The following is a 17,466-nucleotide window of genomic DNA, read 5'->3' as shown; positions in this document are numbered from 1 at the left end:
CTCAGCAGCGGCGACAAGGTCCACGTCGGCGGCGTCGCATTTCGCTTGCGACTTCTTCTTGCCTTTCTTCTTGGTGCCGCGCTGAGTGGACACCACGGGGACATCCTCCGGCTGGTGGCCCTGGGGCTGCTTGTCCTTCCGGAAGATGGCCTCAACCGCCTCCTGGCCAGAGGCGAACTTGGTGGCGATGTCCATCAGCTCGCTCGCCCTGGTGGGGGTCTTGCGACCCAGCTTGCTCACCAGGTCACGACAGGTGGTGCCGGCGAGGAACGCGCCGATGACATCCGAGTCGGTGACATTGGGCAGCTCGGTGCGCTGCTTCGAGAATCACCGGATGTAGTCCCGGAGAGACTCTCCCGGCTGCTGGCGGTAGCTTCGGAGATCCCAGGAGTTCCCAGGGCACACGTACGTGCCCTGAAAGTTGCCGGCGAAGGCTTGGACCAGGTCGTCCCAGTTGGAGATCTGCCTCGGAGGCAGGTGCTCCAGCCAGGCTCGAGCGGTATCGGAGAGGAACAGGGGGAGGTTGCGGATGATGAGGTTGTCATCGTCCGTTCCACCCAGGTGGCAGGCCAGCCGGTAATCCGCGAGCCACAGTTCCGGCCTTGTCTCCCCCGAGTACTTTGTGATAGTAGTCGGGGTTCGGAACCGGGTCGGGAACGGCGCCCGTCGTATGGCCCGGCTGAAAGCCTGCGGACCGGGTGGTTCGGGCGAGGGACTCCGATCCTCCCCGCTGTCGTAGCGTCCCCCACGCTCGGGGTGGTAGCCTCGGTGCACCCTCTCGTCGAGGTGGGTTCGACGGTTGCGGTGAGGGTGTTCGTTGCCGAGGCGACCCGGGGCCGCAGGCGCTGTGTTGCGCGTGCGCCCGGTATGGACCGAGGCTTCCCGCATGAATCGGGAAGTCGCAGCGCGATGCTCCGAGGGGTAGCCCTGCCTGCGGGAGGCAGAGCTTTCGGCCTGTCGGACCGCGGCATCCTCCAGGAGATTCTTGAGCTCTCCCTGGATACGCCGTCCTTCGGTGGTTGATGGCTCCGGCATCGCGTGGAGAAGTATTGCCGCCGCAGCCAGGTTCTGGCCGACCCCACTAGAAGTCGATGGTGGCCTTGCCCTGACATCGTCTGCGATGCGGTGCTGGAGGCCCTGGGGTAGGTGACGTGCTTCTCCAGCCGGCGGTTGGCCTGCCCATTCCTGCCCGATGTCCCGACGGAACGGCTCAAGCGTTCCTGCTCCCTCGTCGAGCATGGCCTGCATCTCGCGGATTTGCTTGAGCTGTGGGTCATGACCCCTTGCCAGGACGGGGACCATAGCTAGCTCCCGAAGGATGTCAACGCGAGGCGCATGCTTAGGGGGATCACCGTTTTCCGGCGTACCAAGATGGTTGCCTTCGCCGGTACCCCCTAGATCGACGTGGAAACATTCACGACTTGGGTCACAGTCCTCGTCGCCGAAGCTGCGGCTACCGTCGGAACAGTCGGAAAGGCAGTAGTCGCATGCGGTCATGAAGTCTCGCATGGCGCTGGGGTTACCAAGCCCGGAGAAATCCCAACTAAAGTCGGGCTCGTCATCTTCCTCGGAGCCCGAGGGCCCATAGGTCGAGACAGCTATCAGCCGGTCCCAGGGTGTCCGCATACGATACCCCGGAGGGTTTGGACTCGCCTCTATGAGAGCGTTCACCGAAGCGAAGTCGCTTGGTGGGTCGAGGCTGAATCCGAAAGGCACGAGATGGGAGTCGGTCGGTACCTCTTGGTCGACGGGCGGTGACGAAGTCACGTCAGGGGTAGACTGCACCGTCGTCTCAGGTACAAGGGTGACGCCCAGCAAGTCCCTCGCGAGCATGCTGGTGTCGTCCGTCCGCTTGGAGTTGGCGTGTTGCGGGGAGACGGCGCTCGTCTTCGTCTCAGACGTGAGACCGATGCCCGACGTGTCCCCCGTTGGGGCGCCGGCGCCGTCGACTCGCTTGGCCTTGGTTGCCCCGCCTCGTCCTCCTTCGACGGGGGAGGCGACGAGACAAGCCCGAATGTTGTTCTTCCGCCATGTGGGGAAGACATCGTCGATTCCGCCAACGGCGGGCGGGTTGTCAGCCGCCATTGTCGCTGTCGCGCGGCGGGGGAAGGAGTATCATGTCGTAGCTACCGTCGAGGGACATGAACTCAAGACTCCTGAAACAGAGCATCGTCCCAGGCTGGAAAGGTTGCTGGAGACTGCCCATCTAGAGCTTGACGGGAAGCTGTTCGTCAACACGCAGCAGGCCCCTACCTGGCGCGCCAATTGTCGGCGTTTCGAACCCGGGGGGTCCCTGGACCGACGAGTAAATTATCGCCGCGTGCCCCAGCCCAGATGGGTCGGCGCGAGACGAAGCGCGAAGGGGGGAGAGAAGCCGGAGGGAGACAAGCGTAAAAGGGGAAACCCGCGGCCTTCGTGTTTGTCCCGCGCCCAGGTCGGGTGCGCTTGCAGTAGGGGGTTACAAGCATCCACACGGGAGGGAGCGAGAGGCTTACGCGAGCGTCGTACCGTCCTTCCCCGCGCGGCCAACCTTCTGTAAGAGGGCCCTGGACCTTCCTTTTATAGGCGTAAGGAGAGGATCCAGGTGTACAATGGGAGGTGTAGCAGTGTGCTAACGTGTCTAGCGGAGAAGAGCTAGTGCCCTAAGTACATGCCGTCGTGGCAGCTGGAGAGGTTTTGGCACCCTGTTCGTGTGATGTCGTGGCCGCCGGAGGAGCGCTGGGGCCTGGCGGAAGGACAGCTGTCGGGGCTGTCGAGTCCTTGCTGACGTCTCCTTGCTTCTGTAAGGGGGCTGAGAGCCGCCGTCGTCATGGAGCATGCGGGGCGCCATCATTACTTGTTTACCGGGGCGAGCCAGATGGGACATCGGTCTTGTTCCCCGTAGCCAGAGCTAGCTAGGGGTAGGGTAATGATGGCCCCTTCTGTGACGTGGTCGGTACGAGCCCTGGGTTAGGCGAGGCAGAGGCTCCTCCGAGGTCGAGGTCGAGTCTGTCTTCCGAGGCCGAGGTCGAGTCCGAGCCCCTGGGTCGGGCGAGGCGGAGACCGTCGGCTGAGGCCAGGGCTGAGTCCGAGCCCTGGGGTCGGGCGAGGCGGAGTTCGTCGTCTTCCGGGGCTGAGCTCGAGTCCGAGCCCTGGGGTCGGGCGAGGCGGAGTTCGTCGTCTTCTGGGGCTGAGCCCGAGTCCGAGCCCTGGGTCGGGCGAGGTGGAGTTCGTCGTCTTCCGGGGCTGAGCCCGAGTCCGAGCCCTGGGGTCGGGCGAGGCGGAGTTCGTCGTCTTCTGGGGCTGAGCCCGAGTCCGAGCCCTGGGTCGGGCGAGGCGGAGTTCGTCGTCTTCCGGGGCTGAGCCCGAGTCCGAGCCCTGGGTCGGGCGAGGCAGAGTTTCCTATGGCGCCTGAGACCGGACTTGGCTGCTGTCAGCCTCACTCTGTCGAGTGGCACAGCAGTCGGAGCGGCACGGGCGGCGCTGTCCTCTTGTCAGGCTGGTCAGTGGAGCGGCGAAGTGACGGCGGTCACTTCGGCTCAGTCGACTGAAAGGCGCGTGTCAGGATAAGGTGTCAGGCCACCTTTGCATTAAACGCTCCTGCGATACGGTCGACCGTTGTGGCGATTTGGCCAAGGTTGCTTCTTGGCGAAGACTGGGCCTCAGGCGAGCTGAAGGTGTGTCCGTTGCTTGAGAGGGCCCTCGGGCGAGACGTGAATCCTCCGGGGTCGGCTGCCCTTGCCCGAGGGCAGGCTCGGGCGAGGCGAGATCGTGTCCCTTGAGTGGACCGAGCCTTGACTTAATCGCGCCCATCAGGCCTTTACAGATTTGTGCTGATGGGGGTTACTAGCTGAGATTAGGAGTCTTGGGGGTACCCCTAATTATGGTCCCCGACAAGGTGATTACGACGCTAGTTTATTCAGTATAATGTAGATAAAATGACTTAACAAACCTTACGGAAAATAATTTTTTTATGTCTAATAACAATCCTTTGGGTTTTATCCTTTTCTTACTAAATATAAATTATAGGTATGGCTAAAAATGTTTATTTATAAATCAACTAACATTAATATTCTAAGAATTAATGTAGCTTACTAATTTTGGACTTTAGTAACATAACCATGGTGATTTTGACATAAATAAATATTTTACTAATTCTAAGTGATTTTAGAGGGAGCTCGGGTAGGGGAGGAGAGAGGAGAGCTCGACTGGCTTTTATAGGGAGGGAGAGGCGCCGAGGGGAGGGGGAGAGAACGGCCAACGACTTCAAGGCCATTAATGGCTGCCGTTTCCACCATTGATTGAGAGAGGGAAGTGGGGGAGGAAATGAGGGAGGAGAGGAAGGGTTCGATGGTTTTGGGCGCGGGGAGGCGAGGGGATGCCGAGGCGGCTCGGCCAGGGTGCGCGGCTTGGCCGACGTGGGTGGCGCGAGCGCGGGTGGCGCACGACGGCGGCGGTTCAAGGTGGAAGAAGGCCCCTGCGGGTGGGGCCCACGCGCAAGAGAGAGGGGGGTAAGGGGAATTGGGGAGGCGGCTGGGCCGGCCAGGGTTTGGGTTTCCAAATTTTTTCTTTTTTTCTATTAAATAAATAAATAAATATATTTTAAAATATTTATAAAAATTATAATAATTATACCAAAATTATTTATAACCAAAATACTTATTTTTGGAAAAATGTTTTTATATTAATAAATTGGACTTTCAATATAAAAGAAATTCTACGAAACAACCATAAATCAAATATGAGCAAACAAAATTATTCTAAATGCAAATAAAAATCAAACACTTAAAAGAAAAATTCATTACTATATTTACCACTAATAATCTAAATGCATTATTTTTAGTTGATGGTTTTGTGGTGTTACAAACCTACCCCATTAAAAGAATCTCGTCCTCGAGATTAAGGAACTTCTGAGAATAACTGGGGGAATTCTGCTCTGAGTTCATCTTTTTTTTCCCAAGTGGCCTCATCTTCCGAATGATAACTCCACTGAACTTTGAACATGTTGATAACTTTACTCCGTGTAATTCTGCGAGGTGTTTCCAAAATTCTGATAGGGTACTTCGAATAAGTCAAATCCTCCTTAACATTGAGTTCTTCCATAGGTAATTGTTCCTCCGGTACTCTTAAGCATTTCTTAAGTTGTGACACATGAAATCCTCCTTAAGTCTTGACTGTGCTGTTTTCAAATTCTCTCTAACAATCTATACTTGCTTTTCTGCTTCTTGAAGAATTTTTGGACCAAATACTTGAGTTTCTCCGGTCTGATTCCAATAAAGCGGTGTTCTACACTTTCGTGCATAAAGTGCTTCAAACGGTGCCATTTTTAGACTTACCTGGTAACTATTGTTATACGAGAATTCTGCATAAGGCAAACTCTTATCCCAGCTTCTACCATGCTTTAGAGCGCAAGCTCTTAACATATCTTCCAACACTTGTTTTGTTCTTTCCGTTTGCCCATCCGTTTGCGGATGATAAGCTGAACTGAAGTTTAGCTTGGTATCCATGGACTCATGTAGTCTTTTCCAAAAGCGTGAGGTAAATTGGGTTCCTCGATCTGATATGATCTTCTTTGGTACTCCATGCAGACAAACAATCCTTGACATATATAACTCTGCTAACTGGGCTCCTAAGTAAGTTGTCTTTACAGGTATAAAGTGTGCCACTTTAGTCAACCTGTCCACTATAACCCATATTGAATCATAGCCATCCCGAGTACGGGGTAGTCCAACTATGAAATCCATACCAATTTCTTCCCATTTCCATTCCTGTACCTTGAGAGGTTGCAGCAATCCTGCTGTTCTTTGGTGTTCGGCTTTAACTCGTTGACACACATCACATAGTGCAACATGAGTAGCCACATCTCTTTTCAAATCATACCACCAATACTTTTTCCTTCAAATCCTGGTACATCTTAGTACTTCCAGGGTGAATAGAATAAGCCGAATCATGAGCTTCTCTTAAAATAAGTTGGCGTAGGTGCTCGATTTCTGGTACACAGATTCTATTTTTAAACCATATTGTGCCTTGCTCATCTTCTGTGAAATCTGAGGCTTTACCCAAACTAATTTGTGCCTTAATTTCCTTGATTTTCTCATTAGATTCCTGTCCTCTACGAATCTCTTATTCCAAAGTAGATTCAACTTCCCTAACTGTTGCTTCCATATTATTGAGCATACCAAGATTGAGTTGTTCCATTTCCCAGCACAATTCCTATGACATCAAATGAGTAGTGATGCTGTTCACTTGATCTTTACGGCTCAAAGCATCTGCCACTACATTTGCTTTTCTTGGGTGATATTGTATTTCCAAGTCATAGTCTTTGATTAACTCAAGCCATATTCTCTGACTTAGGTTGAGTTCTTTCTGCGTGAAGATATATTTCAAGCTTTTGTGATCCGTGAAGATTTTACACTTGTTTCCAATCATATAGTGCCTCCAAATCTTCAAAGCGTGCACTACGACAGCTAATTCAAATCATGCGTAGGATAATTCTTTTCATGCTTCCGTAACTGTCTTGAAGCATAGGCAATCACTTTTCCTTCTTGCATTAACACACATCCAAGTCCTAGATGTGATGCATCACAATACACATCAAATCCTTTATGAATATCAAGCATAATTAACACTGGTGCAGTGGTTAGACTTTCCTTTAATTCCTCAAAACATTTATGACATGCTTCATCCCACTTAAACTCTTTATCTTTCTCCAACAGTGAAGTAAGAGAATTCACTATTTTGGAGAAGCCTTCGATAAATCTTCTATAATATCGTGCTAATCCAAGAAAACTCCTGATCTTGGACACATCTATGGGTTGTTTCTAATTTAGTATTTCACTTATTTTACCAGGGTCTACTTTGATTCCTCCATAGGTGATAATATGACCTAGGAAAGCGACTTCCTTCAGCTAAAAATCACACTTTGAAAATTTCGCATACAACTGATTGTCTCGAAGTTTCTGTAGAACTAATCTCAGATGACCTTCATGTACTTCTTCACTCTGAGAGTATACTAGTATGTCGTCAATGAATACCACCACAAAGTGGTCGAGGTATTCCATGAATACTTTATTCATCAAGTTCATAAAGTAAGCTGGTGCATTAGTCAGTCCAAAAGACATTACCAAAAACTCATATAGTCCATATCTTGTGGTGAAGGCTGTTTTAGGTATATCTTCAGTCCGAATCTTCAACTAATGATAGCCTGATCTTAGATCTATTTTTTATAATACTTTAGTTACTCTCATCTAATCAAACAGATCTTCAATCCGAGGCAACGAGTACTTATTCTTAACCGTTACTTTGTTCAAGCTTCTATAGTCCACACACATTCTCCTTGAACCATCTTTCTTGTTCACGAATAGAACTAGGGCTCCCTATGGAGACGAACTGGGGCGAATAAAACCTTTTTCTAGTAATTCTTCTATTTGGTTCTTCAGTTCAACTAAATCTTTGACATCCATTCGATAAGATCTTTTTGAAATTGGTGCGGTTCCGGGTAATAGTTCAATAGAAAACTCTATATCACGATCAGGTGGCATACCTGGTAATTCTTCTGGAAATACGTCTGGGTATTCACACACTATTCTGATGTGCTCCAAAGATTTCTCTTCCAACTGATTTACCATTGCCTCTGCTGTTGTGGCATACTGACATTGACTTCAATTCTTTCTCCTTGCGGACTGGTTAATGTAACCATCCTTTTGGAATAGGATATTACTCCCTCATACTTGGTCAAGTAGTATATTCTAAGTATCACATTGATTCCACTAGATTCCAAAATTATCAGCTCTACTAGAAAGCTTAGGCCTCTAATTTCAATCTTAGTCTGAGGGGATGAGTGAGTGGCTCTAAGTTCACCTCCTGGTGATCGAATTAATAGTTTCTTCTTCAAGGGATAGTTTGGTATATTATGTTTTTCCATAAATGACTTTGTTACGAAGGAGTGAGATTCTCTAGAATCAAATAAAACTGATGCAGGTATGGAGTTAATAAGAAACATACCATACACCAAGTCGGCATCCTCATGAACTGATTCTGCTGTCACGTGATTAACTCTTCCCCTACTCTAGTTCTGCGGAGTCTTGTTTTGTGCAGATCCACGAGCAGGTGTGTTCTGATCAGTCCTCTGGTTGCTGTTCTTTTGGGGTGTTTGTTGATTGCGCCTTGGGCAGTTGTTAGCATAGTGGCCAAGTTTGCCACACTTGAAATAGCCATTAGGTTGGACTGGGGTAGTTGTGTTGTTGTTCTTGGCCAGTGTGTTCACGGTGCTTCCTTGACGATTCTGCTGTTGACCACTAGACCTTTGACTGGTCTGAGTGTTGTTCCTCTGTTGTTTCTGATATTGGTTGCTCCTCTGACCTTGTTGTCCAGAGCATTGTGCTTGATAAATGTTGTTCCCACTCTGATTTCCGGAGCGGAACTGAGAACCTTGGGAGTTGTTCTGACGGGTATTCCTGTTGGTCTGCCCTTGGAACTTTCTCTTGTGATCAGACAACTCTTTCCTTTTGCTTTCAAGACCAATTGCCTTGTTAAGCAAAGTCTGAAAATTGGGAAAGTTGTGGCTCTGTAGCTGATAGTTCAAAGGCCCAACCAAGCCTTCCAAGAAACGTTCTTGGCGCTTCTCGTCAGTGTCCACTTCTTCTAGGGTGTAGCGTGAAAGCTAGGTGAAGCGATCACGGTATCACTAACAGACATGTTCCCTTGTGTGAGGGAAAGGAACTCCTTCTTCTTGAGCTTCATGATTCCCGAGGGAATATGGTGAGAACATAAGTTCACTTGGAATTCCTACCAAGTTATGGCATCAGCATTAGCATGTGTCACGATTAAGGCATCCCACCAGTCGGACGTGGCACCTTCGAGTCTTCCTGAAGCGTACAAGACCTTCTCTCGGTCATTGCACTGGGTGATGTCTAATTTCTTCCCAATGACCTTAAGCTAGTCATCGGCATCCAAGGGGTCAACTGCATGAGATAAAGCAGGCGAGTGATGGCTCATGAATCTCAGTGCTTATCTCTAGCTTGTGGTGCTTGTTGTTGTTGATGTTGGTGCTGCTAGTTCTGTTGATTCTGTTGTATCTGCCACATAGCAGTGAGTCCTTACAGAAGCTGCATCTGCGCTGCGATGAATTGCTCCATATTAGGATTGGGTGGCGGTGGTGGCAACTGCTGACGATGCTTGTTCTAGTGGTTACTGGGACCTGAGCGAGTGTTCACCATCTAGTTGGTTAGGAAGTGCAATTCTGAGGTAAGTGAGGAGTAGAGAAGATTCTAGGGGGAATAGCTTATTATTAAGGTTAAGTGTATTTTTATGCTCTTATGGCCATCATTCCATAAGACCATTGCACTCAAGCAAAAATCCAAATCAAACATTGCAAACAACACCATCACATGGTTGTTATTATTATAAGTGTAGTAATATAAATGTGTTCACCGTCTAACGCGAAATCTAACTTATTACAATATAAAAAAATTTATAGCAGCCTGGTGATGGATCCTGGTTCTCCATATCGGATCCTCTTGCGGGGAGGGGACAACGCCATAGCACATATTTGAACTTCAGGGGGATTCCTTCCATCTAGTTGAGCTTCCAGGGCTGCGATCCTTGAGTGTGCATCCTCCAGCTCCTAGTGTACCCTAGAGAGGTCCAGGGTAGCACTATCCAGGTCAGTGTTAAGACCTGCCACCACACCAGCTAGGGTGTTGAGGCGATCTTCTTCAGCTCCACCTGGAACAATGCTGGTCTGGCTTTCTCCACGAATATATAGAGGAAGATGCCTGTACTTCATGTTGTTCAGCTGCTGCCGATAAGTGTGGCTGAGGGACCATAGAGTTCGCCTAGCAGCATCGCTGTCCGAAGCAGCGTAGGTGGATAGCGGCGTTAGAGACTCATGAGCTGACAGAGTCCTGAACCCTCTATCACCTACATCCATCACCCTAACATGAATGCGAGTGATGTAGTAACAAGCTCGAGGGGGTTCGCACACTCGCCTTGTCTCATACAGGGGTCGGACGTAGGTTCCCAACGCATGCAGAACATCCTACAGTAGGTTAGGAAAGTGCCCCGTCTCGAACATTGATGTATAATGTTCAGTGACAGGACATAACCCCACGTAGTGGTCCTGGTGTTCACCGTTGGCTTCTTCGTTGATGTTCTCCTTTTCTTTTTCTTCTTCTTCTTCTTCTTCGTCATCATCGTCACCAGAGTCGTTTGGGTCGTCGCCTCCGGGAGTAGGGGCTTGGACTACTGGTGCTGGCGGTGTCAAAGATGACAATCCAGCTAGGAAGGCTAGTGATTCTACCAACAGAGTGGGCGTAGGTAGAAACTCCTCCGAGCAATCCTCGAGAATAACTCCGTTATCCACACGAATGCGAGGGAGATCCACAGGGATTTCCTCGACTACCACTGGGTAGACAGGAACTTGCCGTGGTGGAGGGATGTAGTTGGTGTTGGTCCGGGTGGTTTGGATTGTACGAACCATCTATAAGAGAAAATGTAAACTCAGTTGATTTTTAAAGAGGTAAGGTTAATAAAATAATTTTGTAGGAACAAAATTAGTATGTTTTGAATAGTCTAGTTCTTCCATTTCTAACTAGTCTAATGACCTAGAGTCAGCATACCTCTGATACCACTTCTGTCACACCTAGTTCTGGGGGCAAAACTGAATGCACAACATATGTGGGCCAGGATCCATTTTCCCCACATATGTTGACGTCACAAGTGTAATATATCAAAATACAATGCAATAAAGGTGTAAAAGGGAGTAGAGTAACTTTATCACATCATCCAGAACATAGTATCTTAACAAGTATCATTATCAAAGTACAACGAAATTAAGCATGGACACTCTTCCACAGGAAGGTGACTGGCGCATCGTTAGACTCAAAACTCATCAACGTCATCTGCGAAGTCTTCGTCATCACCGTCTGATCAAAATATTAGAAAGGGTGAGCTCACTTATGGTCGGGGCTCAGCAAGTGGGGGAAATAATGCAGAGTTAACAAGGTTGGCTATGGATAAGCGGTAAGCATTTTAGTTAGTCAATATTTTATTAACAACATCTGTCTTACTAATAAGTGTGTCCCAAATATCCCAATTAATCAAAGGCATAAGATTATATCAAAAACACTTAAGTGAAATCACTTAAGCAAACCACTGGTAGATCATCAGATCACGATTTATTTTCCATCTTTAAGTTCAATTATCATGTGAGGGTCCAGGTTGCTCTTAACCGTGAGCACGACTGACATATTAGTTTTACACTCTGCAGAGGTGGTACAACTTTACCCACAAGTCGTGTATCCCATCTAGCCTGAGTTGATCGGACCCATAAACACTGCCTAGGTGAATGCCTAGGGATCCACTATGAGGCATTATTTGGGTACAAATAGAAATGCAGAGGGAGAATCCACTTGCTTTGCTCGAACGTGTCCTGTGGGTCATCCTCGAACGTGTTTGGTTCGTCTACCTCACAGTCAACTTCTAGCATCTATTTGCGTATCGTACATACAAAAGAATACGTACGCCAAATAAATAAACATACACCATTACATGGGCAATCATTCACCATTACATACACATTCATATATCACACAACTATACTCATAAATATGTCTAAAGCATAAATATTTTATTAATCTACTATATCTTCCACTTTGAGTTATCATTGGTGAAAATATGAGCAGGTGATTACGATGCTAGTTTATTCAGTATAATGTAGATAAAATGACTTAACAAACTTTACGAAAAATAATTTATTTATGTCTAATAACAATCCTTTGGGTTTTATCCTTTTCTTACTAAATAGAAATTATAGGTACGGCTAAAAATGTTTATTTATAAATCACCTAACATTAATATTCTAAGAATTAATGTAGCTTACTAATTTTGGACTTTAGTAACATAATCATGGTGATTTTGACATAAAAAAATATTTTACTAATTCTAAGTGATTAAGTGATATACATATGAACACATTTATCATGACTAGTAATAATCTAGATTTTAACATGACCAAGAAAATGTGACCTAGTACTTATTTTAATTCCTTATATCATGAAAAACTATACTTCAACAATCACTAACATAATATTATTTTATATGCTAAAATGAGTAGTTAATCAAAAAGGATTCTAGTACCTAATCACAAAATTAAAGAATCATGACAATCTATGTATTTTTCAAATTATAAAAATAATGTCCATATTCAAAATACTATTGTCGGGGTTGATTCCAAATTACATGTATACTTTGGGGAGTAACACATAAGGTTTTAGGACTTCTTTTTGATACATTTGTACTGCAGAAAATATAGGAATAATTTCTAAAAAACTGGAGGGCCAAAACGCAAAACAGTCGTCTTCTACCTTGAGCTCGTGCTTGTGTGTAGGGAGGAGCTCGGCAGGGGGGCGATCGACCGAGCAAGGGAGCAGGACAGGGGTCTCGGCGAGGGACACGAATGGTCTGGTTGGGGGGGACGACGAGGCTCGAGCTCCGGCGACGACGAATGGCGACCGACGGCACAGACACGCGCGGGCGAGGAAGAGAGCGCGAGGAGGGAGTGAGGGAGCTCGGGTAGGGAGGGAGAGAGGAGAGCTCGACCGGCTTTTATAGGGAGGGAGAGGCACCGAGAGTAGGGGGATAGAACGGCCGGTGGCTTCAAGGCCATTAATGGTGGCCGTTTCCACCATTGATTGAGAGAGGGAAGTGGGGGAGGAAATGAGGGAGGAGAGGAAGGGTTCGACGATTTTGGGCGCGGGGAGGCGAGGGGACGCCGAGGCGGCTCGGCCAGGGTGCGCGGCTTGGCCAGCGAGGGTGGCGCGGGCGCTGGCGCACGGCGGCAGCAGCTCAAGGTGGAAGAATGCCCTGCGGGTGGGGCCCACACGCAAGAGAGAGGGGGTAAGGGGAATTGGGGAGGCAACTGGGCCAGTAGTTGGGCCGGTCGGCTCGACCGGCCAGGGTTAGGGTTTCCAATTTTTTCTTTTTTTCTTTATTTTCTATTAAAAATATAAATAAATATAATTTTTAAATATTTCTAAAAATCATATTAATTATACCAAAATTATTTATAACTAAAATACTTATTTTTGGACCAATGTTTTTATATTAATAAATTGGACTTTCAATATAAAAGAAATTCTATGAAACAACCATAAATCAAATATGAGCAAATAAAATTATTCTAAATGCAAATAAAAATCAAACACTTGAAAGAAAAATTCATTACTATATTTACCACTAATAATCTAAATGCATTATTTTTAGTTGATGGTTTTGTGGTGTTACACCAAGTCCCGCAAGGATCTCCATATGAAGAAAAGAGTCTCTTGCCTCGCTTTATAATCAAGAGAATAAGGATGGGAGTGAGAATGAAAACTCAAATCAAGAACACAAGAACTCGCAACTCTCAATTGCGCAAGTTGCTAGGTCCCTCAAACACAAATCGATCAAATGTGGCGCGAGATTGGCTTTGAATGCTTGGAGAGGTTGCACTTAATGAATAGTAGGTTAGAGTGAGTCTTGTGTCTTCAATGTGCTGGTTGGGGGTATTTGTAGCCCCCAACCATCAAAAGATTCATTGGAAAAAAGTGGCAAAAAGTTGTCTGTGCTGTGGTGCACCGGACCCTGGATAGTGCCGGTATGGTGTGCCACTAGACCCTGAACAGTGTTGTTCGAGGTTATCGTTCTGAATTGTCAGCCGATCGTTGGAAGTTATCAGACAGTTAGGTGCCTCATCGGACTGGTCTAGTGCGCCAGCTCCATCTTGTCCCGAAAACATGCTATCTATGAACTCAGGCCGGATAGCCATTGGACCGATCCGGTGCGCCAGCGGCGAGATGGCCAAGTCTGGCCCCTCTGCTCGAACGGTCCGATGTGCCACTGGACCGGTCCGGTCCCTCTGGCAGCAATCTAATTTTTCTTACTTTGTCCAATTCTTCTGCAAATATTTTTGACTGACTTTGAGGATGTTTCTATGACTTAGATAAACATATATAGTGACAACCCAACTAGTCTAAGTTAGGGTTCTTGAACTTTTTGTTCTCTCTAGCTTAGAATCTTATTTTTGCTCAAACTAGCTCCAAAAGTGTGATTTTGTGAATCTGAGCTAACCAACCTCCTTTGATGTATCAAATAGGTTCCTAGGAATGTTTAGAACTTATCCAAAGTGTGGAACTAGGTAAAGTTCATATTTTCCAAGGTTTACCCCTTTATGGTTGGTTTTGAGCTGTTCCAGACTTAGAATAGAACTGAATGGACTTATGCACTTATGAATCAAAGACTACGCAAACCAGTTAGTCCATAAGGTTGTGATGGTCATCAAACACCAAAATCAATTAGAGAAAATGGTTAAGGCCATTTCCTTTTCATCAAGGGACTCAGCCCACATGTCAGAGAGAAGTCTAACCCACCCAGAGGAGATAAGAACACATGATCTTATCAGGTCAGTAGGTGAGATTGATATCCATGTAAATATGGTATCACTGAAATGATAAGGGTAATCTATATGTAAAGATAGGGATAAAAGTCCTTGTATATATCTAGGTGGTGGATAGTCATGTAACCTTGTAACTGCTCGCTTTCTTGGACTATAAAAGGAGGGTCAAGGAACCCTAAGAGGACATATCATTTGATCACATTGCATATGCAATAGACACTACAACACATAGGATGTAGAGTATTATCTCACATTGAAAGCCCGAGCCTATCTAAATCCTCGAGTCTCTTGTACATTTACCTTCAGTTCTCGATATAACTATACACCCTATAAAGGCCATACTACAAAGGCCAAGGTTCAACGTGGCACAGAAGCGGTAATGATGGCGCTAGAGCCCCACACCGTTCATCATAATGAGCACGAGCAGAGGCGACCGAATGACCAAGACATATACAAACAATGCAGCTTCACCAGGGTAAAACACTCGATTTAACCACAACATAGTAGCTCCTTCTCGATAAGCTACCGACAGACGACCCCCATCTTGGCCTATAAAAGGAGGATGGTCACGAGACAAATGTAGGACTAGGGATGGAAGACCACCAACACAGTTAGCACATGCTCGATTCAGACTCGGACCCTGGCTCCCCAACAAGCAGCGAGGAAAGGCCCCCAGTGACAGGGCAAATGAATGATACCCGACCATCACGACCCATGCCCTCCCGAAGGGACAGGCGCCACTAGCGGCACTAGCGAAATGGAGCACCACATGTCGCAGGAGCTAGACGGACCATTGGGCATGACGCCTCTGACGAGAGCCCACAGTAGTTTGCAGACAGAAGCGCGACCACACCCTGTTTGTAACCCCCTGAAGGTAGCGACTAAAACATGTTTTCAAAACTGTCCTTGGTGTGGAACACGAGAAAAAGGGTGCGAACCCCAACTTAGGCCTGGTCCAGCACCAACCAACACAGATGCTCATAGAGTTGAAGAAATATTGAAAAAGGCTCTATCCCTTGACCATTACAAGAACACAGATCCTCTTTAACCCATCCAAAGGGGAGCGCAATCGAGCATGGTGACTCCCAGTTTTTGAGCAAAAGGCTCCGCAGCTTTCACCATTTCGGCAAGCTCCGCATCACTCTGGGCATCACAATAACCTTCGCTCAGAGCCGCTAGTTTGATTTTGCCTTCGAAGTGAGACGTAGCAACGACAGAGGCTTGGCAGATCCCCTAACATAAGGATTCAGTTTCAAGCTCCTAGACTCAACCCATGTGACTCTTGAGGTGGGAGGTCAGCGACTCAGACCTAGACGAAGGAGGCATCCCAAATCACATGTGTGCGACATCCATCACGTCCGAAAGGTGAGAAGGTGAATCTTTAGTAGGAGAGCCCTTCCCTCACCAATCACCAGTACACGGCTTACCGCTAGCTTCTGACGCAAGGCCGAGAACTGATGAAGGTCGGTCCGCAATGACTTCTCTGTCTTGTCGCCTAGCTCGTTCAGCTCCCCACGGAGGCAGATCCAAGACCGGGGCTGCCGGGCTGCAGCCCCGGTCCAGCAACCCGACTCTGCTCTTTCTTGCTTCTGCCATTTATGCCCAGCCAGCTAATTTGCCATATCACAAAGATGATCTATAAAGTGAACATGCTCTCTATGTGAGTAGTCGTTAGCCCACTACATACACACGCCTATTTGGTCTTTGTTTTGCATCTGCGCAGTCGAACTCGAGGTGGCGCCGCTCCCTGCAGTGTGCTGAGAAGGTGAAGAAGAAGCACGCATGGCACTGCTTGTCGTTTTCAGCCGCCACGCAGGCGGCGTTGTAGTGATGATTTTTTTATTTTAGCCCCTTTTTTCTATTACAATTTTAGTTTTATATCTTGATAAAGTTGTTACTCTATACTATTTTATAGTAATTTTAGCATAGTCATTGGAAGAAAGCTCCATAATTGCTGATGCATGGTAACAAGCTATAGGTCCATGTAATTCGCGCATTCTCTCCACAGCGGTTCTGTTAATTCACATTGTGGGGCCATGTTTAGTCTCTCCAATACATAATTCACCCCCCCTTTTCATCTATTTCTGGATCCACCACTGGCTCCCCGCAAAGAGCCTATAGGTCGACACCCTTTACGGGGTCGTCCAAAATGAACTGGGCGCCTAGTCAGCAGTCATGGCATGGTAGCTTCGCTTGAGGCTCCCCATTAAAAGCTACAGATGCTGGTTTGCATGGAGTTATGAACACTACAGAAATAGGACCCCACTCCCTCCAACGGGAAGTGCGGGGGTGAAGGCCATAGTAGCGTAGGGCGAGAAGAGCGACCCGTGCAAGGTAGCTTGGACGCCGGTGGAGGTGGCTTATGAACCCACAGCGAGTAAGAAAGTGAACCTCATCCGCCTCGGTCGATGCCCACGCCTGGGCTGCTTGAAGGGAACGGAAAAAACAAACCTGAAGCAATGACCCCGACGACCTCAGACGGAGGCGGCGACTGAAAGGTTGCTAGTGATACGATTGCCCTGTCGTCCATGTCGAAAGCGGGTGCCACCTTCCTCTTCTTAGAGATCACCTTCCTTACACACAACATGGGAGCGGTGAGGCAGATAGCACTACCATGGGGAAGAGAAGTCAAATTAGGAATCATGACGAAAAAGGGGCATACGATAGGGGCCAGTGAGGCCCGCCACCTGTTGTACACGCGTTGATGGAACTTCATTTTTTGGGTAGCACTTCACTCTCATGGCTTCCCGGCAAATCGCTAGACCCAGGAGTGGACAGGGGAGCCCCCAAGGATACGGAACCTGGGGCCTCCGACGTGCCTAGGGTGGCAAGGATGCCCTCGCTAACCGTCCTCGATGGCTCACAAGGAGCAGGCTCGGTAACACAGTTGGCGCCATCGGCCAGGGGAGAGGACGAGGAGCTCCAAGAAATCTACCTCCCCCATGGCGGAGAAGATGTTTACTGCCCGCCAGAGATGGACAAGGCGAAATCAACCATCGACGCATCGAGAGAAGCATCGCCCATAGAAATGGCTAAAAAATTAGAGCTTGCAC

The sequence above is a fragment of the Zea mays genome, chromosome 8, assembly GCF_902167145.1.
Source record: "Zea mays cultivar B73 chromosome 8, Zm-B73-REFERENCE-NAM-5.0, whole genome shotgun sequence".
Classification (NCBI taxonomy): Eukaryota; Viridiplantae; Streptophyta; class Magnoliopsida; order Poales; family Poaceae; genus Zea; species Zea mays.
This window is presented reverse-complemented; position numbering follows the sequence as displayed.